Source organism: Nelusetta ayraudi, unplaced genomic scaffold, assembly GCF_046127955.1.
Source record: "Nelusetta ayraudi isolate G7.1 ecotype Tasmania unplaced genomic scaffold, CSIRO-AGI_Nayr_v1 ptg000055l, whole genome shotgun sequence".
NCBI classification, from domain to species: Eukaryota; Metazoa; Chordata; class Actinopteri; order Tetraodontiformes; family Monacanthidae; genus Nelusetta; species Nelusetta ayraudi.
In genome coordinates this window covers 733886-752867 of record NW_027466105.1, presented here as the reverse complement: position 1 = coordinate 752867, position 18982 = coordinate 733886, and positions in this window count along the sequence as shown.

Sequence of the window (18982 nt, the reverse complement as noted above, 5' to 3'; positions counted from 1 at the left end):
AAAATTCAATATGAAATGTAAAATTCAAAAATGAAAAAGCAATAGCAGAATGCTTTTTCATTTTAAGAACAAAGCTGCATTATTTGACTCATAATTAAAATCATTAATAAATATTCCTATATGCATTTTCATTTTCTTATTCGTGTCGTATTTTATTTTATGACACAATCAAAAAGAAAACTGAGGGCATTGCTTTTTAATTTTCGTGGTCCTGCCCTGCACAAGAGTTACCACAACTCGAAAACGAAATCGCAATCTCAAAGTAAGCGCGCGGCGCAGGAAAGTGACGTCAGCAGCTCTCCACCTGTGGGTATGGCGGTATGACGCCAAGTGTCATTTGCCTCCTGTTATGTGTAAATTCTAATGTTTGTGAATTTAATAAAGATATATATATATATATATATATATATTTTTTTTTATTATTTAAAAAGAAAAGAAAAGAAAAAAAAGGTATGGCGGTATGACACCACTTTGCCATCGTTACTTCTTTCACGTCATTGAAGTTGCCGGTAATCGAGATTTAAATCGGCGAAAAACGTGGACCACTGACAGATCTCGCACCACCATTTGCCACCAGTCGACGGATTGATCTGTTGCTTCGCATCCTTCGTCGGATGGACTGGTGGCCGACGCCGAACGGAAGCAATGATCCGTTGCATCGTATCCTGCGACGGATGGACTGGTGGCCGACGCCGAACATCTGTTACTCCACCCATGTAACAAATAGCTTTAGCTTTGATGTTGTGCTGGTGCATCAAGGTGTTCCATAACTGACAACAGGTTGGCTAGGGCAACCTTGTTTGCGTCCATATCTGGGACGGCAGAATACCTGCTCAACTCGGTCCCGAGCATCACATTCAGATACACGATGCAACTCCACCTGGGAAGCTAAATCCAGCAGGGTTTGAACAATTGTGTCAATGTGCGCCATGCTCAAATCTGTCCGACCAACGAGATCCGTCAGTGGTCCACGTTTTTCGGCGATTTAAATCTCGTTTACCGGCAACTTCAATGACGTGAAAAGTAACGATGGCAAAGTGGTGTCATACCGCTATACCTTTTTTTGTTTTTTTAAATATACAGTATATATATACATTTATTAAATTCACAAACATTAGAATTTACACATAACAGGAGGCAAATGACACGTCATACCGCCATACCCACAGCGGAGGTGGAGAGCTGCTGACGTCACTTTCCTGCGCCGCGCGCTTACTTTGAGATTGCGATTGCGATTTCGTTTTCGAGTTGTGGTAACTCTTGTGCAGGGCAGGACCACGAAAATTAAAAAGCAATGCCCTCAGTTTTCTTTTTGATTGTGTCATAAAAGGTGCGACACGAATAAGAAAATGAAAATGCATATAGGAATATTTATTAATGATTTTAATTATGAGGCAAATAATGCAGCTTTGTTCTTAAAATGAAAAAGCATTCTGCTATTGCTTTTTCATTTTTGAAATTTACATTTCATATTGAATTTTGGTAACTCTTTGCTGGTGCATGTTTTGAAAATTAAATCTCAAATGTGTTTTCCTTCATTTGAATTAAGTACAAGAATGAGCAGTCATGAATAAGAAAATGAAAATGCAGATTGAATGACTTATTAACCATTTTAATTATGAGTCAAATAATGCAGCTTCGTTCTTAAAATGAAAAAGCATTTCTGTTATTATATTCTTATTTTAATTTGGATTATGGTAACTGCTTCCATATAAAACAAATACATCCATAAATATATACAATGTGAGAATTGTTTCTTGCAAGAGCTGTACTTCAACCCATGACCATCGATAAAAGTGTACACATCTAATCGTAAACAATCTGCTGCAACCTGAATTTCCACTTCTGTGTCTATAAACCAGTCACAGCTTGACTGATGGCTCTGAAGAAGCAGTTTCCATCAGCCTCTACATTCTCATTTGTACACGGCGAACCTAATGGGCCTTTGCAATGAGAAATTGGAAAACTTGCACGGTCCAAATGAATCTTCAAGTTTTTGCAAAGGTCTAAACAAACATCAACATCAAGGGGAGAGAAGTTACACTCTTCATTGGTCACAGCACTGACAAACTCTACGTCAGAATTATCCATGTCAAAGTGAGGAGTTTTGCTCTTCTGAAGTGACTCACTGTGGCCAACTGGTGCTGGAATTTTAAACCGTGACCGGTTTCGCCTTGATGAAAAGAACCATGCAGAACCTTGGCTAATCTAATACCAGTGCCATGATCTGCCACTGCATCTTCACTAGTACTAACTGATGATGGATCACAAATCACATGTGCGAGGCGTAGAACGAGCGGAGCAGTCAGAGGCAACAGAAGAAGAAAGAAAAGCCTCCTTAGCTTAGTTGATCTTCTGTGTTGCCTCCTGGACGGTGCTGGCCTCCTCTGGCTTGGTGCTGGCAACCACGGGAGCCACAGGAACCACGGGCACAGCTCTGGTCATCTGTGGCGTCGCCTCCACCTGATTAAAATAAGAAAGATGTGATTTTATGCCAATAAACATAGAAAGGAAAACACTAGGCTTTACACGATCACGATTTTTGTGCCGATCACCGATCAGTGAGTTTAAATAAACCGATCACCGATCCGATCACGTTAGGGGCAATAAATACTTGTTTCTGTACACCCCTTGCCTTCTCACGAGCACCGTCTAAAGTTGTTTGCTTTAGCATCCGTTTCAGAGTTTGCTTTTCTTTTTCTTTCACCGCGCTGCATTTCTTAAACTCGACATGCTCCTCCGTGTGTATTTTTTCCAAGTGCCTGATTAAATTTGTGGTGTTGAAATTTTTTGCCAAAGTTCCCCCACGAGGTACTGTAGCGTTGCATATATTGCAGATAGCTTGTGCTATGTCTGTTTCTCTCACTTTGAAAAACTTCCACACCTCCGACACGTTTGTTTGTGTCGCCCATGGATGTTGCTGTCGTGAAGATTCAAAGAAACTTTATTGTCCGTCACATAGCGAAAGTACTCAAAACAAGAAGAGGCACAAAGACGAAAATGAAGGTTTTTGAATCATGAGTCATTAGCTCTCGGATACAAACAAATAAACATGTCGATGCTGTGAAACTACTTTGGAGGAAATGAGACAGATTAAAAAAGTTTCAACACGACCATGACGTCATTGATCGGAGATTCATGACATGACGCCCGATCATGAACGTTTCAAAAAATGCCAAATATCGGCCGATCCGATACAGCCGATAAGATCGGTGTAAAGCCTAGAAAACACACACAGGTGATGAAGTGGAAATGAATAAGTACAAACCTGCTGCACTGCTGTGACATTGCTGGAGGCAGACTCAGTCATGTGGACAGTTGAACGTGTTGCCCACACCTGCAAATACAAGGACACAAAGTAACGTTTAAAGAACTGCATTTATTGTCCTATCACAAAGATGCACACAATGAAATACACATATCCCAAATACCAACATGTCACTTGTTTGTTTTGGTTTTTGAGGCAACGCGTGCTGATCGACGTCTCAGGCTGGACATCTGGAAGAACATAAAGAAATGAATTCATAAACAAAGTAACACACTAATTAAACTGTACATGTACTGTACATATGTGATCTTGTGTTGATAATAGGGGTGGGGCGATACGGCTAACCCACGATTCGATACTGTGACGATATTTGGCCCACGATAATGACAACTTCGCGACACACGATATCTTCGATACCTTCGAAATTTTGCAGACGATATGTGACTGAAAAAGAAAAAAATACCCATAAAAAGGAAAATGCCTGTGATCTTGCATTTATTCCAAAACTTTGTATAATGTACAAACAAACGTGCACTGCACAATTAAACATATTAAAGTGCATGAACATTAATAACTTTCATGTAAACAAGGACAGTGCTTTCTGGTAATGTAAAGTTGTCTTATCTCAACTTGGGGATTTCGGATATACAAACCGACGGGAAGATGAAAGAGGGAAAAAAATCCTTTCACTGCCCCGATTCTGAAAATCAATAAAAAATGATGCAGACAAAATAAATAAATAAATAACCGCGTCCCCGAAATATACGGGACAAAGTGAAGTGCGTCCCCCATCAGTTCATTACGGGACAGGCTTTTTAATTTGCAAATATGGGACAATCGCGTATTTTACGGGAGGGTTGGCAACCCTATCTAGACCACAGACGGAAATTAAATGAGGTTTTGTCATTTTCCATAAAAAACGGGACAAATTGTGTCCCGGGAGAGATTTTATCTTTCCCGGGAGAGGTGGACAGGTGGTGTTTGGAAAAAAATATTGATATTTGCCGTCAGTGTATCGATTATTTATTGCGACAGAAAGCACAACAATATATTTCAATATTGATTTTTTTTTTCACCCACCCCTAGTTGATAAGTGTATGAATAATTGTGTGAATGTTACCGTGGAAGCTGGGGAAACCCTGCCAGATGACTCCACGACGGTCTCCATGTGGTCCAGCAGCACAGCCTCACTGAACCACACGGGATTGGACGGGATGTCTGTGTGAAATGCAGTCTCAACAGCTGTTGGTACTGTCTATAAAAAAAAGAGGAGAGGAAATCAGAGTCAACTTAGGATAAGTGTTCATTTTTAAAATAAAAAGTTGCACTGTTTGACAAATACACGAATGGGGGGGAAAAAAAAAAAAAAGAGGGATGAACAGGTTACCTCAACCTCCTGTCCAACAAGAGTCCATTCAGGAGCAGGTCCATACACTGGCATGTGGACAGGACCTGTCACAACCACTCTGGGAGACACCCTGGGCGATGATTGGTTGTGGCACAACACCCCTGGCCTAGGTGAAGGGGGTGCGAGCTGATGGAGCATGCAGCATGCAGACGCTCCACCAAAATCAGTCCTGAGGTGCACCTAAACAGAAAACAACATGTTAACACATATTTGTCATATCAAATGAAGAGCAAGTAAGGCTGAAGAAGGCAAAACTTACACCATCATAACACCACCATGTACAGCTGACGAAGGGGGAGGTGATCGGCCATATACACAAATGTTAAACCTGGAAGAAGTGTCACATAATCAATTATGTAATCACACAATTCTAAGAAATATCTGTTAGCACAGTGTCACTGAAGAGAAAAAAATACAACAATATGTATTTTACACACCCATGCGTGCAGCAACACGATGATATACTTGACGTAGCGCTGTTTGTAGTTCTGGCTTGACAGTCAGGTGAGGTGGAAAGTCAAGCACAAACACCTACAAAATAGTTGTATATAAAAAAAAAAACCCAAACAAACATAAAAATGCAAAATAAATTCATGAATATTCTTGTTATTGAACTATGGATCATGGAATTACTTGATATTGATAAAACAAAGTGGCGATGACATTCATGTGTTCAAATTTGTTTGTCACAGCAGATAAACAAACCTTGGGCCAGCGGTCCAACACAGTTGCCAGTAGCGCAGCAAAATCCTGGGCGGAGTCTGTTACAAGCCCGTGTTCAAGGTTGTTGCCCGGGCCGAGAACACAAAACCATCCACAAGTGGACAGAGATGTGAGTCTCCCACCACCAGAACAAAAACATAAAGAAACTCGTGGCTTGACAAAATCACGACCCATACCTTCTTGTCTGGTTGCTGGGCCTTAAGAACGAACTTGCACTGTTTTGTCAGTCAGGAGCAAAACGGGCCATCTTCGCACCCAGGTCGATGACCAGTACCGCGCCCTGTGTAAATTGACAAAAAAGAAAAATCTAAATATGTTTTTGTAAGATTTATTTGGAATACAACATAACAACACAGGCAGAACATGAAATCATGAACGTGGAAGTACTCACGACGTTCAAAGTCCTTCCGAGGTGGAAAAGGTGTCCAATCCCGTTTTTGCTCCAGGCGTCGTTTCATGGCCAGAGAGCGACGGAATGCCTTGGTGTTCGGCATCTGAACAATGAGATGAAAGATTGTGTCATTTTCAATGAAGGACAATGATAACACAAGTTTACAGAAAAAAGTGATGTTTTCTCACACACGACATCAAAACACAGAAAGGTTTCTGTACCTTTGCAGCTGGAGACGATGAGCTTAAATCAATAAAGCAAAAGAAAATGTGTATGTGTACTCTTGGACCCTAATGCCATACAAGTCTATGGGGTGAAATTTCAACTTTGTCCTACAGATATGGGGACACTTGCTTTTTCATCAGGAGCCCCCAAGAAGCACCCACACCAAATTTGGGGCTTCTAGTACTTGAGGAACCCCGAAACCCTAACCCTAATTTCAGCTAACCCTAACCCTAACCCTAGTTTCAGCCTTATTGTTAACCCTAATTCAATGCAAGTCTATAGGGTGAATTTTCAACTTTGTCCTAGAGACATGGGGCCACTTGCTTTTTCATCAGGAGCCCCCAAGAAGCGCCCACGCTAGATTTGGGGCTTCTAGCCAATGAGGAAAAATTTGGAGCAGACACGACAGGGTTACAGCTGAGAAGGCACTTAAGATCCTCAAAGGACTGTTGCCACTCACTAGACCAAACAAATGGTTTCAATGGACTGGTTAATTCTTCTCTCGTGGCCGGCAGCTCCACTGCCTTGGTGCTGGAGATGCCCGCTCAGGGGCGCCGCCAGGAATTTTAGGCCCCCTGAAAAAAAACAAAAACAAATGGGCCTCCTTTGCGCAGCGCTTGTCAAAAGCTTCACATCACTCTAAAAATACAGTATAGTTCAATAATAGTGCTTGAGTCCATCTTTGACAGTGTCAATGTATTTTTATTGTGAATTCTCCACAAAGCAAACTCTTAACATTTATGAATGATTCATGAAAAAAACACTTGATGTCTCTCAGACAAAGTTGAGCTTTGACCTTCATAGACTTGCACTGCATTAGGGTTTAGCGAAAAGGCTGGAATTAGAGTGAGGGTTTCGGGGTTCCTCATGGGCTAGAAGCCCCAAATTTGGCATGGGTGTGTCCTGGAGGATCCTGAAGAACCTGAAAGTGGCCCCATGGCTCTAGGACAAATTTGACCTTTGACCTCCATAGACTTGCATTGAATTAGGGTTAACAATAAGGCTGAAACTAGGGTTAGCTGAAATTAGGGTTAGGGTTTCGGGGTTCCTCAAGAACTAGAAGCCCCAAATTTGGCGTGTGCGCTTCTTGGGGGCTCCTGATGAAAAAGGAAGTGGCCCCATGTCTCTAGGACAAAGTTGACCTTTGACCCTCATAGACTTGTATGGTATTAGGGTTAGCGATAAGGCTGGAATTAGAGTGAGGGTTTCGGTGTTCCTCATGGGCTAGAAGCCCCAAATTTGGTGTGGGTGTGTCCAGGAGGATCCTGATGAACCTGAAAGTGGCCCCATGTCCCTAGGACAAAGTTGACCTTTGACCCTCATAGACTTGTATGGCATTAGGGTTATCGATAAGCGATACAAACCTGGTGAGTTTAAGACTTAGTGACTCTACGTACATGAATGTATGGGGTACCCCGTCCTTACCTTGTTCCAACCTTCCCTCCACAAACCTGGCTGTCCAGTGCCGAAGTCAAAGTGAGAGAGAGAACAAAGGAGGAGGAGGGCCTGTGACGCCGCTGCTGATTGGCTCGTTGGTCGGTTGAATGAGCCAATTCTAGAGCTCCCCTCGGAGTCCACACACTGCAAAATATATCTAAGAAATAAACACTTAAATTGAGAAAGAACAGGCTAGAAACAAGTCAAATTATCTGCCAATGCAGTAAGATATTTAGACTTGGTAAGATTTCTTAAAATAAGACGATATATCTAGGCATTTGAAGAATGGAAAAACTCTTGAAATAAACAGTAAAGCACTCATTCCAAGGACTGTACTAAGTCAAATAAACTTGATACTAGCTTCTCAATTCTTTTTTCACGTTTGCTTCTTTCTTAATTTGAATGAAAAGATCTTAAAACCAGACCTACTAACAGTGCAATTCTTCTTAATTTAAGTGTTCACAATATTAGCTTTTTTTTCTCAAAATGAGACAAAGCATCCACCTCCCCTACGCCCACCCCCCCCCAAAAAAAAATAATTCAGCAAACAGAATTAATATTGTCAACAACTATTTATTCACTTAAATTGCTGACAGTGCCTTCACTGCCTTGTAATAAAAATGTCACTAAGGCATTGCATCTTAAAACAACCTCAAGCAATCATTTCTAGAACGCAAGTAACAATTGTTACAATATTCACCGTCATCATTATTGAATACTGATTCAGATTCCCTGACACTCAGTTACACACAAAAAAAAAAAACAGTATGGGGACAGCATATAGTGTTGTGTTCCTATCACCACTGATAACATGTTTGTTCCAACAGCCTCCCACCCACCCTCAAGTTACAACTACCAGGGGAGTGTATCACTACCTATGCCTAGTACACAGCTCTACTCCCCAATAAAATCTTTCCATTCTGCCATGGTCTTTTTTGTATGAGGCTGTGGTGTCTCACTCATGGATAGTGTCCTGTAGTACTTCTGTCTGAATGACAGAGAGAAGGGTTGCCACACACTTTTGGATATGTGAGGTGCAGGGCATAGTAGTAACCCATCAGATGAAGCAGACCGTCACTCAAGTCTTCCTTGGCAAGCGTGGTGGCGGGAGTGGCTCCAAGACAGATGAGACAGCGGGTCCCATCAAACAGCAACACAGGGGTGCAGAAAGACCTCTTCTGCGAGTACATTGTGGGATCTTCTGTTGGCTAAAGAAAAAGAAGAAGGAAACGCCACATCCATGCATGGAACTATGAAGTGTTGAATGTGAGAAAATGCGAACAAACTTTCACCTGAATGACATGTCCCAGCTTCTTCGGTGGTGGACTTGGTGAAGGAAAGAGTGTGGGGAGTGGCCTGAGCAGCGCGATGGAATATTCCACTGGAATAGAACAAATCAACTTTGAGTTCAAAGTTAGTCTTCCTAAAAATGAGTCTTATTAGGTTTGTGTTGATCACCAAAAAATCTTATTTTTTCAGCATCTATTCATTCAGCGCAACATAAACCATCCTATGTCCAAGGAAACAGCTACACAGTCAATTAGAGACACAGCAAAATGACTCACCTACATCCAGCGTTATGCGTGGCTTCATCACTTCATTTTTTTTCCAAACACCATAAAATTACACATTGGTGCAGAAGTCTTCCCATCTCTTTTTTTAGTTCATCAATGAATTTTCTGTTGCCCTTATCCAGAATGCGCCGCAGCTCATTCATCGCCTATAATGCAAGTCAATTAAAATCTGCAAAAATGCTTGCTTTTCATCATAAACCAAAACAAGTTAATCACTTACACGATAAAGATCCTTGACACATGGATATGCATCCAGGATCTTTGTTGGCCTTGTCCTGTTCTTTCAGAACATCACTATCAATGAAGGATCTTCTTGCTTGAAACTGCAGGTCAAGAATTTGGGAGACAGCATCTTGGTTGGGTTTTGGTTTCTTGTACAGCTCCTGCAGGGTCTGATAATGTCTGGCCTGTGCTGTCAGACCATCTTTGGCTGATGAAATGGAGGAGACAAATCAGTAAATCAGTCAAATGGATGAAATTGTTTGGAGCTTCAAAATATATCAAATGACAATTCAAATGTAAAAATGCCTGTGATATATCATGATATCCAAAACTATCATAACATTGCCTAGCTTTCATACATTATCATTATTATTAAAATGGACATGTTTCTACTTACGTGAAGTGTGGCCATTATCAGAACTGCGCCCTGGTGTGTGACACAAAATAATTATTGATCCACCAATTGGGTCTGCATCATGATCTTCTTCTTGGTCACTTGCTGACAAGTCAATGCGATGCCTTTTCTTCTTGTGGCCCCTCTCTGGTGAATCTCTTGTGAAGATTCTTGTAAGTGCTCGCCTGTGGTAAATAAAATTTCAGTCATTGAAAGAACAAATAAAGATGGAAAGTGAACATGCACAGATAAAAAAAAGTATCAGCCAAAAATAACCACACGCTTCAAAATCTAAGTGCGCAAAATAATATAATCACTTACATGTTTCATTGTTTTGTCTTAATCCTTCAGCATGGGATAATACTCCACTAGTCTTTTAGCCATTGCAGTGACTTCATGCTTAGAAGGGTACCGGACCCCCTCTCCTTGCTGACTGGCTCTCAAGATAGAAATCATGCTGGTGACAGTGTTTCTCACCAGCCTGCATCTCAGCTCTTTGAACATGACACATTTCCCCTCACTGGCAGGGCGGGCCATCTGGAAGTAGTGCTTACGAGCTTGCTCCAACTCACTGTCTGTATAGAGGGTGGGCAAACTTTTTTAGCAACGGGCCACATGACAGACTTGCATCGAGTCGGCGGACCACGGAAGGAGGGGGTTGTAGGTAGGTACAGAATTAGTCCGGGTGCAGAATCGTTCTGGGCAAGGGGGCTGCCCGATACGGCAACTCCATTGGGACATACCTCTACATCGCGGTCGAACGTGATATATGGATAGATCACGGTCAAAACGCTATTTCGCGGGTGATAGATAGATAGATAGTGTGTGTTGAATACATATATATATATATATATATATGTATATATATATATATATATATATATATATATATATATATATATATATATATATATATATATATATATATATGTATATATATGTATATATATATATGTATATATATGTATATATATATATATATATATATGTATATATATATATATATATATATATATATATATATATATATATATATATGTGAAGAGAGAGAGAGAGAGAGAGAGAATTTCGTGTATACAACATAATACAAACAAAGTACTGTCAATACGCCAGGGATTGACAGAAAAAAGATAACCTTAATCAACCGATGTAGTTTGTCCTAATAGAGTTGCCGAATGTGACGTTGTTGGCATTCGCCCACTGGACAGAGGCGACTGCCAATTACGTCACATACGGCAACTCTATAAACGTACCGCGATCTATCCATATATCACGAACGCGATGTAGAGGTATGTCCCAATGGAGTTGCCGTATCGGCAGTCACTTCTGCCAGGAACGATTCTGCACCTGGACTAATTCTGTACCTACACCTCGTTGATGGGGGGGGGAAGCACGCTATCGCTATCGCACTACACTAACTCGGCAAAGTTACGTGCCGACAAAGTTTCATTGGGGGGTGCGGTGTTGGGGGGTTATGACTGGCTTCACACGGGCTGGACAGAGACACGCAGCGGGCCGGATGTGGCCCGCGGGCCGGGGTTTGCCCATGTCTCGTATAGACAACATATTGTGGAGGAGCAGGAAGCTGTAGGGTCCTCTTTGGGCTGCTGTCTGAGGACAGATTGGAGATGTTCCTCCTGATGAAGACACAGTTCCTGGCTTCATTCGGGGCAGCCTTGTCTGGTACGGTGGAATTCTCAGCCGAGAGGAAACCAGATCCAAAACATTATGAACAAGAGAGAAACAATAGACACAATTAGGAAAAAAGAAAAAAAAAGTGTTATGCTAGATGTTTTCAGAGCAAAGTAGGTAACCAATCACATCTTCACTAATAAGGGCCCAAATCAGTTTCCTCCTGAGAAAGTGTTCTGGTCCAGGAAAAAGGTCTCTCAAATCATCACGACGGAGGGTGTGGAGCAAGACTTCATCGATGTTGGCAGCTAAAAAGACAGTCCAATCATTAACAAACCTACATTTTTTAACTAATGAATTTAATTCAACTTGACAAGTCAAACAAAGTTTGTTTTGTGCCAATTTCTGTTATCAGAATTAATTGTAAATGCAATTCAGTTTTGAAATTTTGTCTCAAATTTGTAAAATACTTCTTTTTGAAAAAAAAAAAAAAAAGCCAACTTTAAGGCTTAATATCTCCAAAATAATACTGTAAATATGCTTGATAATGACTGAAGATATAGTCAGGGTGTTCCTCAGGTCAACTGTGCCAACCACTGACAGAAATTATGGAGCAAAGCAATGTTACTGTACAGTAAAAAATTGAGTACTGGGCCCTTTTTGCCTGTTTGAAAAGCTAAAAAAAAAAAAGGAAAACAACAACTTTGAGGCTTAATATCTCCAAAATGGTACATTAAATATGCCTTATAATGATTGAAGATATATTCAAGGTTGTCCTGAGGTAAACTGTACCAACCATTGACAGAGCTTATGGAGCAATTTGATGTTATTGTACAGTAAAAATGGAATATTGGAGCTGTTGCAAAACAAAACAAAAAGCCAACTTTAAGGCTTATTATCTCCAAAATGATATGGTAATCAATCACATTTAGAAATCAAATGTTTCTAAATGTGAAGTCAGTAATGTCAAGTCAGTGCTTGATGTGTCATCAGCAGGCGTTGGCGTCGGTAATGGGGCATCGGCGGGTTTCGGGCGGAATCGCCAGGCGTTGGGAAGCGTTGGCGGGTGTCCGGGGCTCGTGGCCAGGTGACGGACGTCACGGCAGGCAGTGGCCAGATGGGCTCAGTCCCGCAAACGCTGCTTACAGCTTTAATTTTGTATTGCTTTGATAACATTGTTTAAGTTGAGTTTAAATTTACACTATTTGTTTTTCTTAGCTGCTAATTGTTCAAAAATGCTGATGTTAAAAGTGTGTTTGCACAGTAAATGTTATGGGTGTTGTTATTGTCCAAGGCTGCTGTCCTCGCAGATGAGTTTGTGTTGACCCACAAAAATGTCATCTCATCTTCCCCCCCGATCGGACAGGCCTTCTGCTTCTCGTCCCACAAGAGCCGAGTCTAGCCACCTCCCCCTTGAAAAGGCTAGAGGGAAGGAACTTCTGGTTTGGCCATAAAGCGGTAGACTGCGCGACACCAGGGCTCTCGACCGTCCAGGGTAAAAACTCCCAGAAAACTTGAATAACTATTGTCAGATATCATATTAACTACAAAGTGATCAGGGGAACGTTGGAATGGGAAGGAAAACTCCATTCAACCAAAACAGAAACACGGTAACAGACAATATGGCGGAACTACCAGCTTGCTCTGAAACAGAGGGAGATGGCGAAACGAACTCCTCGTGACTAACGACGCGAAAAAGGGCTCGGACATAGAAATTATTAGCAAGGAGATACGGGATTTAAAAACGGAATCAAAAGAAGTCCTTTGCACGTTTGGAGAAACACTGAGGAACGACGTGGAAAAAGACTTGGACGACTTCAAAGACGAAATAAATCAACAACTTGCGAAAGTCGTCACCGAACAGGAGCTCCAGACTGGCAAGATCAACGAGGCTGAGTCGTGGATTGAAAAGCTAGAACGTTGGGCACAGGAAGCTAATGACGCTCTGGTCATATCACTGAGAGAACAAAAAGCTCTTCAGGACAAGTTAACTGACCTGGAGTCCAGGCTGAGGAGAAACAACCTACGTATCTATGGAGTCACTGAAGGAGAGGAGGGAGAATCTGTGGCCAAGTTTGTGGAAGACCTGCTGAAAAGCGAACTGCACCTGCCAGCACATTTTAATTTCCAAATTCAGAGAGCACACCGCTCATTTGCACAGAAGCCAGCGGACGGTGCCCAACCGAGACCCATCATTGTTAACTTTCTGGAATTTACTACCAAAGAGAGGGTCCTGAGAGAGCTATGGACAAAGAAAATAGAACTGGGGAATAAAGTACCGTCATTCCATCACGATTACGCGACAGAGATGGTCCAAAAGAGAAAGGAGTACAACACTGCTAAAAGAATCCTGAAGGAGAAGGGCATCCGGTTCCAGACGCCATTCACCAAGATGAGGACCCACTGGGATACGGGAACTCGAACCTACAACAGCGCAGAGGAGGTAAAGGAGGAATTGGCGAGACGCGGCCTGGCGGAGAAGACGGCGGTGGCGACGGGTGCGGAGGGGCCTGCGGCACTCGGTGCCCCGCACTACAACGGAGTGGCAGTGCAAGGAGGGATCCTGGAGGGGCTACGCATCAGCAGCGACACGAGCCAGAGAAAAGCTACAAGAGTTTCAAAGATTCTTTGATTAAATTCAGACAATACAGGGAAGAAAGCTGGTAGGGATGTTCTAGTATGACCGGTGTTTTTAGTTGACAAATTATTAAAATTGAATTCCCATGTTAATAGAAAAGAGACTGTGGGAAGTCCGGGTTGCTCCTTTTTTTCTAACGTTGGACTCATTTAGAACGACTAAAATCCTCATTGCAGGTTCAAGTGTCATTTCTCAGTTAGGTTAGATTTTTGACTGCCTTCACGCGGGCCGGACAGAGACACGCCGTAGTTTGGCCATGCCTGATCTACAGGAAACACATCTCTCTCAACAAGAGCACGACACACTGAAAAGATTTGGATATAGAAATGTTTTTTTTAGCTTGTTCAGGAAAGGCCCAAAGAGAGGTGTCACAATATTAATCTCTAATTCTATCAGTTTTGAAGTTGTTAAAAAAATAAATGACAAAGAAGGGAGATATGTAATAGTCAAAGGGAAATTGGATGATAACTCAGTTACTTTGGTCCAGGGTTGGACAAGTGCTTTTTGAAATCACTGTTTGAGATCATAGCTGTGGAAAGTGAAGGAATCCTAATATGTGCAGGGGATTTCAACATGATTTAAAAGCTAAACTTGACACAACTAATGGCAACAGAAGTCAGACCCGCCTGTCGAAACTTGTCAACGTCTCTCTAGCCGAACTCGGGATGTTTGATGTTTGGAGGGACCTCCACCCGTTACAGAGGACTATTTTTTTTATTAACATTACAGACAGATACAGAATAGAGGAATGTAAAATAGGAAGGACTGACTTGTACTGACACAGTATTAATTACCTTATTATTTGTCTAAATAAGAGGAAGAAAAACACACTTTGGAGATTAAATGTGGGTATGCTAAATAATCCAAAAACACTGGAGGAGGTTAAGAAAGAGATTAAATGCTCTATGGAGGAGAACATAGATAGTCCAGTAGACACTACCATACTGTGGGACACAATTAAAGCTGTGATGAGAGGGAGGTTAATAGCGAGGGCAGCCTATCAAAAAAAGACTAGATGTGGCGAGGGGGAGGGTCTGGTGGAGGTGGAGACAATTCTGATGGTGGGTATAAAGGAAAATGGGTGGGGGGGGGTTGCCTGACAACGCCACCTGGGGAGTTGCACCCCAGGAAATAAACTATAATAAAATTCCATGGGCTACACAGGTTTGTTACGCTTTGAAATTTAAGAGGACGAGACGGACTTCCAATGAAACAGCTTTATTTGACAACAATTTAAAATAGACCAAGTTTAGCTGCCTGAGTGTCAAGGAAATAAGTACCATATCAAAAAGACTGTTCAACATAAGAAAATAAGGGGAACAGGGCCAAAGAAACCAAAGAAAACTCAAAAAAGGGAATAAACAAAGCTAAGGGAATCACTACAAACCAAAATTCACGCTACGCCAACTCCTGTCCTAAAGAAAAGAGAACAAAATTAACATACTAATACCTTGAGACACCCAGGCAAGCGTTAAACAGTTAGAACGAAAGGAAAACTTTTATTTATTCTTCGCGCGCGCACACACCATACCTTATGCTGCAGAGTAGGTAGCCTTCTATGCAGCAGCCTAATATACTCACGGTGAGACCCGCAAGCACACACACACACACACACACACACACACACACACACACACACACACACACACACACACACACACACACACACACACACACACACACACACAGGACCAAAACCCAAAACAAAAAGGTAACGATCACTGGGGAACAAGATATTAATGAACTAAAAAAGGAAATCAAACTATAACAAAATCGCTACTCAATAGAAAACCCAAAGTTTCACCAAAATTTCACAACAAAACAAAGAAAAGAAAACCAACCAAAGAAAGTGGTTGCTAACAAAAGAAACAGACAAACTGAATTGTCTAAACCAAATAAACCAAAATCAAAGGAAAAGTGTCCGCGTTGTGGTGGTGACACCGCTGTTACCCGGCTAGACTGGTGCGGCAATTGATTGCGAGGACATCGCCGCCGCAACAGTAACAGAGGGGAATGGAGAAAACAGAGGAAGACGGAGCGACTGCACCCAGGCAGGGGGTTGAGACCAGCGTCCTTGGGGGGGGGGGCTGTGGCTTTAACAGCCAAGCGGTGAATGCACAACGATCACGCACACACAGCGCCACCTCCCGATGAACGGGCACCCGCCAGGGTTCCTCCTCCGGCTGTGCTTATGGCCCAGCCCGCTCTGGGATTGCTAGCCGAAATGCTAAGAACTGCGAAGGACAGAGTTCTCAGCGTGGACATGCCAGAGGACAGAGTGCTGACTCCAGCCTGCGCTTGTTTTTAAAAGAGCTGCTTTCACTCTGCACTCTGGCGCAGGTGTAATCAGTGCGTTTACATGCAGAGCTTAATCGGACTAAGCAATAATTCGGTTTTCTCGTCCAATCGGAGTTCTCACCTTGTCCCCCTATACATGCAGCTGAGAAATTTGAATTACTGACGGGAACGTGTCCTCCTTCCAACAGTAGGGGGTGGAGTGAGCCTTTTCAGCTGGTCAGCTGCTTTCGGTTGACATATTAAATCATTATGATATAGAATGATAGTTCATAATGTACGTGTTACTTACTTTGCAGATAAGGTGTACCCTATTTCTTGTGCTCATGGTTATCTTAAAAGATTTCCAGCAGAATAACAGCGAAATTATCGAAATGAAAACAAATCAGAAAAACATCTCTTTGCTGTGCTTTTATTTACAAGTTGAAATTCTTCTAACTTACAAAAAATGTGAACGAAAAGGTAGAAATATAAATACGAAGGAATACGTATTTGTTCAGGGCTGCGCAAAGCCGGAGCCCTGCATTTGCTGCGCTACCCTTTTAAAAAAGGTCTCTGTTGTGTGTTATTTTAATATGTCCATCTCTTTTAGAAGAGAAAGCACCGCCCCGGTCTCATCCTCTCTCCAAATGTCAACATTCTTATTCGCGTTTGCCAGGTTGTTTCACGGCGTCTGTTTTGTTAGACAACGTAGTTGTGCGGTGGCGCGTGCGCACTTGCGTTGTCCAGTTAATAGTCCGACTAAGGCGTATACATGGCCGAGAAATTAGAATTCCAATCGCATTATCTGGGTGTCTCAATCGGAGTTCTCCGAAACTCCGATCATAATCGGACTAAGGCAATAATTCAAATTTCTCTAGTACCATGTAAACGCACTGAGGGACGCAAAGATTGCACTCCGGCGCAGGTATGATTGATGACGCGAAGGTGGGGGCAAACCCACCTGCCACATAGAGAAGAAGGTTACAAGAAGCTGGTAAACCAATGAACAACTCTGGAACAGCAACACAAAAGCAATGAGGACGATACAGTGTCACAACAAATAATCTGTGTCAGAAGGGAAATAGACGATGTCTTGAGGCTAGATGTTGAGAAAAAGCTGAAATTCATTAAACAGACCCACTATGAATCAGGCTGTAAATCAACCAAATATTAAGCAAGAGGAATAAAGGCCCAGCAAGCTTCTCATGCAATATGTAAAATTAGAGACCCATTAACGAAACAGCTACTACTTGAACCTGAAGAAATAGAGAGGGTTTTTAAAGATTACTATGAAAATCTATATACCCAACCCACGGCTAAAGAAGATTGTGAGATGAAAGACTTCCTTGACTCATTGGACCTACCAGCCATTGGAGATGAGCAAAATAGAAAACTCATTTCCAGTATAACCAAAAAAAAAAATAGATGCTGCCATTAGCAGGCTTAAAATCAACCAAAGCGCCAGGTAGTGATGGGTTTCCTAGTGAGTGGTATAAAACATTTGGAGAAGAATTAACCCCGATACTCCTAAATTCTTTTAATCTGACTCTGACAGAGGGCAAACGGCCTCCCTCATGGAAAGAGGCTGTCATTCCAGTTATTCCAAAAGAAGGGAAAAATAAGGAACATTGTGAATCGTATAGGCCCATTTCAATCTTAAATGTTGACTAGAAGATCTTTACTTCAATCATCTCAAAAAGACTTGAAAGTTTGATGCCGGACTTGATAGATGAGGATCAGTCAGGTTTTATAACAGGTAGGCAGACTCAAGATAACATTAGACGGGACCGTCTAGGGCTGGACGATAATTCGATAACGATATATATCGATCGATAGACGTGTGCTGCGATAGGAAAAAAAGGGGTGGATAAAAAGTTTGATAGAAAAGGTTTCACTTCCTTTTTCATCATAGCCAATCATGTAGCTTAATATTACGGTCATTTCTTCAACCAACCAATCGCAAACGCAGACCCGGCGGCTCCACGTTGTCGGAGGAATCCGCTGCCAGCGCCAGCACCAAACAAGTAAAGCAGACCAAACTGGACTTCTTGCAGTAAATACGACAAAGCGTCCAAGCGCCATAAGGACATCACCCATGTAGTAACATGCTTCATAGCGAGGGATATGCTGCACATAACCACCGTTGAAAAGCTTGGCTTCAAACAGCTTCTCGCCACTCTTGACCTGCGATATGATGTTCCAGACTGCAAGTATTTTTCAAACAAAGCTCTTCCTCGTCTGTACAACGAGTGCAGGGAATCAGTGCAAAACGAGCTGTTAACCGCCACAACTTCAGACCTCTGGTCGAGTGGCACGTTCGAGCCCTATCTCAGCCTATTTTTTTTAAAATAAATAACAAAATAAATAATAATAATAACAATAATAATAATAATAATAATAATAATAATAATAATAATAATAAAAACAAACAAACAATTCAGTTGTGTTTAAAAAAGGTGGTTGAATAAAAGTTTGAATTTGAATTCAGTGCTCGTGTGTTCTTTATTAAAAGTCTGTCATGAAGTAATAGTATAAAACATCCAGCGCTGCAATTAAAATGTGTTTTAAATTTTTTTTTGGTAATTATCGATATCGATCAATCTGACTTTTTTTTATATCGATATGCTTTTTTTCTATATCGTCCAGCCCTAGGACTGTCCTATACATAATAGATCAGCTCCAAAAGTTGTTACTGGTGAGCCTTGACTGTGTGAATTGGAGATTTCTTTATCAAGTTCTTGGGAAACTAGGGTTCCAAGAAAAGTTAATACAGTGTATTCAAGGTCTCTACCA